Source organism: Echinops telfairi, unplaced genomic scaffold (genome assembly GCF_000313985.2).
Source record: "Echinops telfairi isolate 266 unplaced genomic scaffold, ASM31398v2 ScPeMD7_60;HRSCAF=208, whole genome shotgun sequence".
Taxonomy (NCBI): Eukaryota; Metazoa; Chordata; class Mammalia; order Afrosoricida; family Tenrecidae; genus Echinops; species Echinops telfairi.
The window spans coordinates 20,110,351-20,118,358 of NW_022103958.1; positions in this window are offsets into that span (position 1 = coordinate 20,110,351).

The window sequence follows — 8,008 nt, forward strand, 5'->3', positions numbered from 1 at the left end:
GTTTTTAGTTAAAAGATTTGTTAAGGAAGTTAACAAGCTGTAATGCCAGTGAGAAATTCTCAGGATTGAGTTATTTATCAGGACATGTTACAAAGTTCTGCCAAGTCTGCTATCAAATGCCCACCGGTCTTACTACTCTGCTATAAGCTTCGACCCAAAGCCTTCAGCTTAAGCTTGATGGGTCAGAAAACCCAGCTCCCTGATTTAAATGCACAGAGGCACCAATCCAGTCAACTGCAGCCTAACAGCACTCAGTTTCTCATCTTTGGTTCTGCAAATCCAACTTCTCCAATTAAGAGCCCAGATGCATCCCACTCCATAAGCTATCCTCCTGCACAAAAGCGCTCATCTTTACTTGCTCTATGGGTTGGGAAAGCCATTACTCTGTCCAATGGTCTGGACCATGTTTCTGTTGCTGCTCTACTGATTGTATAGAAGGTACGCCTCTTCTATGCACATCTTCTATGCATAATACAAGACGTAATCTCTGTCTTCTGGATCCAGGAAGCTCACTGTGCAAGAATATACAGTCTAGAGGACACTTCCACTCCTGCATTTTGCTGGTAATGAGATCCCTCCTTCTGCTGCTCAGAGAGCTCATTTTATGCACAGCATGATACAAACAGGGAATCCTGTTTGGAACTACTCACAAGCGCATCCTATCAGTATCTTCTTCCACCTTCTTACCAAACCCACACAAGGAAAGGTTGTTTGGTGGGAGTTAGAGACTTCGGCCAGAAGAACCACATTAAATAATGCATTGTCCTTGTACTGAAGGTGCCTAGCAATAACAACCAATAGCACTAGGGTTCAAATACAGCCTCTGATATGCCTTACATAACCTCTGAGCTCCTACTGGATGTGGAATTTATAACAGATCCGGTCAGAATAGAAAACCATACAAATTTAAATAAAGAATATTTAACATAAAAGATTATTAACTACTAATTGAATTAACTACTAAAGGGGCTTATGGCTGTTACTTGCCGTGTATTATTACAAGCAGTGCTCTTAACTCAGGGGAAGGGAAGGTGTGTGTGTTTCCCTCACATTCCTCTCCAATGCCAAGCATGGAATAAGTATTTCATAAATTCTTCATTGGTTTCACAGTGCTTAAAACCAAAGATTTTGCAGATATGATGCTTCAACTTTAAATTCTTTTTCTTTTCTTCTTTTTTTAGTATTTTTTTAGGTCATTTTATTGGGGGCTCATACAACGTTTATCACAATCCATACATTCATCCATTGTGTCAAGCACATTTGTACATTTGTTGCCATCGTCATTCTCAAAGCATTTTCTTTCTACTTCAGCCCTTGGTATCAGCTCCTCATCTTCCCTTCCCTCCCCACTCCTCCTCCCTCATGAACCCTTGATAGTTTATAAATTATTATTTGGTCACATCTCCCTTCACCCACTTTTCTCTTTCCTTCTCCCTGGGAGGGGGTTATATGTAGATCCTTGTGATCATTTCCCCCTTTCTACCCCACCTTCCCCTTCCCCTCCTGGTACCACTAATCTCATTATTGGTCCTGAGAGGTTTATCTGTCCTGGATTCCCTGTGTTTCCAGCTCTTATCTGTACCAGTGTACATCCTCTGGTATAGCAGGATTTGTAAGGTAGAATTGGGATCGTGATAGTGGGGGGGGAGGGGGTAGAGTATTAATGAACTAGAGGAAAGTTGTATGTTTCATCATTGCTACACTGCACCCTGACTGGCTCCTCTCCTCCCCGAGACCCTTCTGTAAGGGAATGTCCAGTTGTCCAGTTGCCCACAGATGGGCTTTGGGTTTCCACTCTGCACTCCCCATAATTCACAATGATATGATTTTTTTGTTCTTTGATGCCTGATACCTGATCCCATCGATCCCTCCTGATCACACAGGCTGGTGTGCTTCTTCCATGTGGGATTTGTTGCTTCTCAGATAGATGGTCACTTGCTTATCTTCAAGCCTTTAAGACCCCAGACACTGTATCTTTTGATAGCCCGGCACCATCAGCTTTCTTCACCACATTTGCTTATGCATTCACTTTGGGTGTGCAATCATGTAAGGAAGGTGAACATCATAGAATGCCAGTTTAATAGAACAAAGTGTTCTTGCATTGAGGAAATACTTGAATAGAGGCCAATGTCCATCTGCTACCTTATGACTAAACCTATAAATATATGTACATAGATCTATTTCCCCATCATCATATATGAATATATTTACATATGTACATGCCTGTATTTAGACCTCTATAAATACCCTTTGCCTCCTAGTTTCAAGTTTAATTTCTTGCTCTGCTATTTCCTCTGGAGAACCTTGGGCACAATTTATAAAGTAGGAATGAACACAGATATTCTGGGCATCAGTGATCTGAGATAGACTAGTATTGGCCATTTTGGAGCAGAAAATCATATGATTTACTATGCTGGGAATAACACAATCAAGAGGAATGGCGTTTCATTCATAATCAAAACAGACATTTTAAGATCTGTTCTGAAATACAATGCTGTATGTTCCAGGATTATGTCTATCAAATTTCAAGGAAATACAAACAATACAATTATTATTCAAATTTCTGCACCAACCATAAAGCTAGTAATGAAAAAACTGAAGAATTCTACCAATGTCTTCGGTATGAAATTGATCAAACATGCAATCAAGAATTATTGATAGTTATTGGTTATTGAAATGCAAACTTTGGAAACAAAGAGGAAAGAGGAAGGAACAGTAGTTGGAAAGTATGGTTAGGGTTATAAAAACAAGCTGAAGATAGAATGATAGAATGTTACAAGACCAATAACGTCTTCATATCAAATACCTGTTTTCAACAACACAAAAGGAAATGATACTCATGAACTTCTCCAAGTAGAATACACAGAAATCAAATTGAATACATCAGCGGGAAGAGAAAATGGAGGAGCTCCATATCAGCAGCTAAAAGCAGGCCAGGGGCTGACTGTGTAGCAGATTCAATTGCTAACATGTAAGTTCAGGTTGAAGCTGAAGAAAATTAAAGCAGCCACAAGAGTCAAAATACAACCTTGAGTCTACCCCATCTGAATTTCAAGAACAGATTTGCTGCACTCAAAGCTAGTGACAGACAAGCCGATGGGCTATGGAAGGACATCATTCATGAAGAAACAAACGGTCGATAAAAAGGACACAAAAGATAGAAAATATCACAGTAGATGTCAGACACATTCAGCATATCTTAAACTGAAAGAACTCAAGAAAGAAATTCAAGCCTCTAGATGCAATATTGATATTTCTATGAGCAAAATATTGAATGATGCCAAAAGTAGCAAAAGAAGACGGAAAGACCTGAACAAAAAATCATATCCATGTGAATGAGGGGGAGTGCGGAGTGGAGAACCAAAGCCCATCTGTAGACAATTGGACATCCCTTTACAGAGGGTCACAAGGAAGAGAAGAGCCAGTTAGGATGCAGTGTAGCACTGATGAAACATACAACTTTCCTCTAGTCCTTTATGCTTCATACCACCACCACTACCACCACCACCCACTATCATGATCCCAATTCTACTTTACGAATCCGGCTAGACCAGAGCATGTAGACTGGTACAGATAAGACCTGGAAACACAGGGAATCCAGGCCAGATAAACCCCTCAGGACCAATAATTAGAGTAGTGATACCAGGAGGGTAAGGGAAAGGTGGGGGGAGAAAGGGGCAGCCGATCACAATGATCTATATATAACCCCTTTCCAGGGGGACAGACAACAGAAAAATGGGTTAAATGAGATGTCGGTCAGTGTAAGACATGACAAAATAATAATAATTTATAAATTATCAAGGGTTCATGAGGGAGGGAGGGATAAAATAAGGAGCTGATACCAAGGGCTCAAGTACAAAGAAAATATTTTGAAAATGATGATGGCAACAAATGTACAAATGTGCTTGACACAATGGATGGATGGATGGATTGTGATAAGAGATGTATGAGCTTCTAATAAAATGATTTAAAAAATATGATGGAAAGAGTAGAGTCACTGTACCAAAAAGAACTAGACATTCCACTATTTCAGGAAGTAGCAAAAGAGCATGAACCAATGATACTAAGGAAGAAATTCAAGCTACACTGAAAGCAGTATCCAAAAACAAGGCTCTAGGAATTGGTGGAATACCCATTAAAATATTTCAACAAACTGATGAAAAACTGGAAGTTTCTTACTTCCATGAAGCCTATTTACTCATCTGTGCAGGAAATATGGAAGACAGTGACTTGACAACTGACCAGAGGAGATCCATATTTGTACCCATTCCCCCAAAAATGTGACCTAACAGAACACTCAAATTATAGAACAATGTCATTGATATCACATGCAAGTAAAATTTTGCTGAAGATCATCCAACAACAGTTGCAGAAGCACACTGACAGGGAACTGCCAGAGGTTCAAACTGGATTCAGAAGAGGACATGGAGCAGGGATATCATTGCTGATGTCAAACAGATCTTGGCTAAAAGCAAAGAATACCAGAAAGATGTTTACTTGTGTTTTGTTGACTATTCCAAAGCAATCAACTCTGTATATCATAACCAAAATAATGGATAGCCTTGAGAAGAATGGGAACTCACAGCATTTCATTGTGTGCATATGGAACTTGTCCATCGATAAAGAAGCAGCTGTGTGAACAAAACTAGAGAATGCTGCATAGTTTAAATCAGGAAAAATGTACACCTGGGTGGTATCATATCACCATACATATTCATTCTATATGCTGAACAAATGACCAGAGAAGATGGCTTATATGATGAAGAATGTGGCATCAGGATTGGAGGAGTGCTTATTAACAACCTGCAATATTCGAATGACACAACTGTGTTAGCTGAAAGCAAGAAGCACTTGAAACACTTGCTAATGAAGATCAAGGAGTCTAGCATTTATAGTGGATTAAAATTCAAGGTAAATAAAACCAAATTCTATATAACTGGACCCACAAGTACATCATGATAAATTAATGAAAGGTTAATGTTGTCCATGGTTTTGACATTTGCTATGTTAGCAATATATTGAGTTATTACTCACATTCACATGACATTAAATGTATGCTAGAGTGCATGTGTGTGTATCATATATTTTTTCTCCATTGACATAATCATTTTGTTCTGTGACATTGAAAAAAAAAGTTTAATGTTGTCAAAGATTTCATTTAGCTTGGATCCACAATCAATGCTCAAGGAAGAAGCAGTAAAGAGTTCAAAGATGCATTTCATTGGGTAAATCTACTGCAAAAGATCTCTTTAGAGTGTTGAAAACCAAGGATGTTACTTTGAAGATTAAGGTGTGCCTCACACCCAATCCATGGTATATCCCATTGCCTCATTTGCATGTGAAAGTTGAACTTTGACTAAGGAAAGCAGAAGGGGGATTGATGCATTTGAATTGTGGCGCTGGTGAAGAATATTGAGTGTACCATGGACTGCTAAAAGGCCAAAGTCTGTCTTGGAAGAAGTATGGCCAGAGTGCTCCTAGAGGAAAGGATGGTGAAAGTTTGTCTTATATACTTTGGACATGTTGTCAGGAGAGATCAATCTCGGGAGAAGGGATAGCAAAAAAGAGGAGAGCCCTCATGAGATGATTTGACACAGTGGTTGCAACAATGAGCTCAGTCATAGGAACAATTGTGAGGATGGTGCAGGGCGGTGCAGTGTTTTGTTCAGTTGTGCATAAGGTCACTATGGATCAACACAAATTCGATGACAGCAACAATTAACAATTAACAAAATGTGGATAACAATAATGATATACATGAGGGCAACAAATGTACATATGTGCTTGACACAATGAATGTATGTCTGGACTGTGATGGGAATTGTACGAGCCCTCAATAAAATAATTTTTTAAAATACTGATATTCAAGATTATGGAAATAATTATGTGGTTTAATAAAGGAAAATCACTCCACTAAGTCATACCTATTATCATTATTATTAAGATTCCTTGGCTTCTCATCTACTGAAAGACTTTTCAGTATAACCATTGGGACAATGTTTGAAAACCTACAAGACATTCTTTTACCTCATTTGCACTTTATCTGCAATAAGGACCATCCTATATTATTCATCCCTTTTTGAAACATTGGTGTTTTTTGCTTGTTTTGTTTTGTTTCTTGTAAAAAAAACAAAAACACTGAATGTTAGTGTCAGGTCAACATCCACACTATCCCACCAGAAATCTCTTATGCACCAGCCTGCTGAAAGTTAGCCTTCTTTAATCTGAGTATATTTCTCTGCTTGGTTAGCTTTTTTTCCAGCTTTCAACATGAGCCAATTGGCTTTAATCACAAGATGTTATCAAAAGGAGATTGGGCAGATTGTGGGTAATAATAGAGATAATTGCCAAGGAAAAATGCAAAGAGGTACCCCCACAAAAATGTAATTGCTCTGAAAGGAGTGGAGACTTCGTAGTATGTATTTTTTTCCCACTAGGCAGAGCATCCAGAAGCTCACTCTGAGTTAATGCACCCAGTGGCATCTCCTGGGAAGGTTCTCTCTGATCACAGTGAATTTTGTCATGACAGCAGTTTCACTTGACCCTCGGGGGTTTTTTGTTTTTTGTTTTTTTGTGTATGATGGCCGACTTAAGACAACAGTGTGCAGCTATGAAATTTTCATTCCTGCTCAAGAAAAATGCCACAGAAACCGCTTACAAGGACAGCACTACAGGAAAAGCTCAATTGTACAAGTGGTTTTCTCATTTCAAAAAAGTTAAATGTTGATTGAGGACAAACCTCATCCTAGACATCTGTCAATTTGCCAAATGGACTAAAATGTCAACTAGTGGTGCATTTGGAGTTCACTCCACCAAGTCAAACTGTTAATCAAGCTTTCTATTTAGAGGTTCTGAAAAGATTGCTTAACGGTGCAACAAAAAAGGCCTGATTTGTGGCAGACAGGGGACTGGTTTTGCCACTACGACAATGCACCTGCTCATGCAGCCATCTCAGTGGACCAGTGTTTGGCAAAAAGCAGCATGCCTCTCTTGCCCCACACACCTTACTCAACTGACTTCATTCCATGCAACTTCTTTTTGTTTCCATGAATATACAATTTCTATTTGTTTCCGTGAATGAAGAGGGACATAAAAGAACAGTGATTTGAAGACATAGAAGAAGAAAAAATGAGGGAGCCCAGGGACAAGCGAACAATAAGAGATCTAAAACCGATAGTGAGGAGGGTGTACAATGCCTGGTGGGATTCAATCAAGGGCAATGTAGCTGAGAGGAATAACTGAGAGCTGAATGAAGGTTGAAAATTATAGTGGGACAGGAGGAAAGTAAAAGAAAATGAGGAAAGAACTAGGTGGAAAAAGACATTTATAGAGGTATATAGGTATGTACATATGTTAATATATTAATATATAATGATAGGGATATCGGTCTATGTACATATTGGTATATGTTAAGTATTAAAGTAGCAGATGGACATTAGACCTCTACTCAAGTACTTCCACAATGCAAGAACACTTTGTTCTAGTAAACTGGCATTCTATGATGCTCACCTTCCCAACATGATCACTGAAGACAAAATGGGTGCATAAGCAAATATGGTGAAGAAAGCTGATGGTGCCCAGTTATCAAAAGATATAGCATCTGGGGTCTTAAAGGCTTGAAGATAAACAAGTGGAAATTTAGCTGAGAAGCAACAAAGTCCACAAGGAAGAAGCACACCAGCCTGTGTGACCATGAGGTGATCAGTATCAGGCATCAAAGAACAAAAAGTCATATCATTGTGAATGAGGGAGAGTGCAGAGTGGGGACCCAAAGTCCATCTGTAGGCAACTGGAGATCCCCCTACAGAAGGGTCGCAGAGAGGAGACAAGCCAGTCAGGGTGCAGTATAGCACCAATGAAACATACAACTTTCCTCTAGTTCTTTAATGTCCCTCCCTCGCCCCTCCACTATCATGATCCCAATTCTACCTTACAAGTCTGGCTAGACCAGAAGATGTACACTGGTACAGATAGGAACTGGAAACACAGGGAATCCAGGACAGATAAA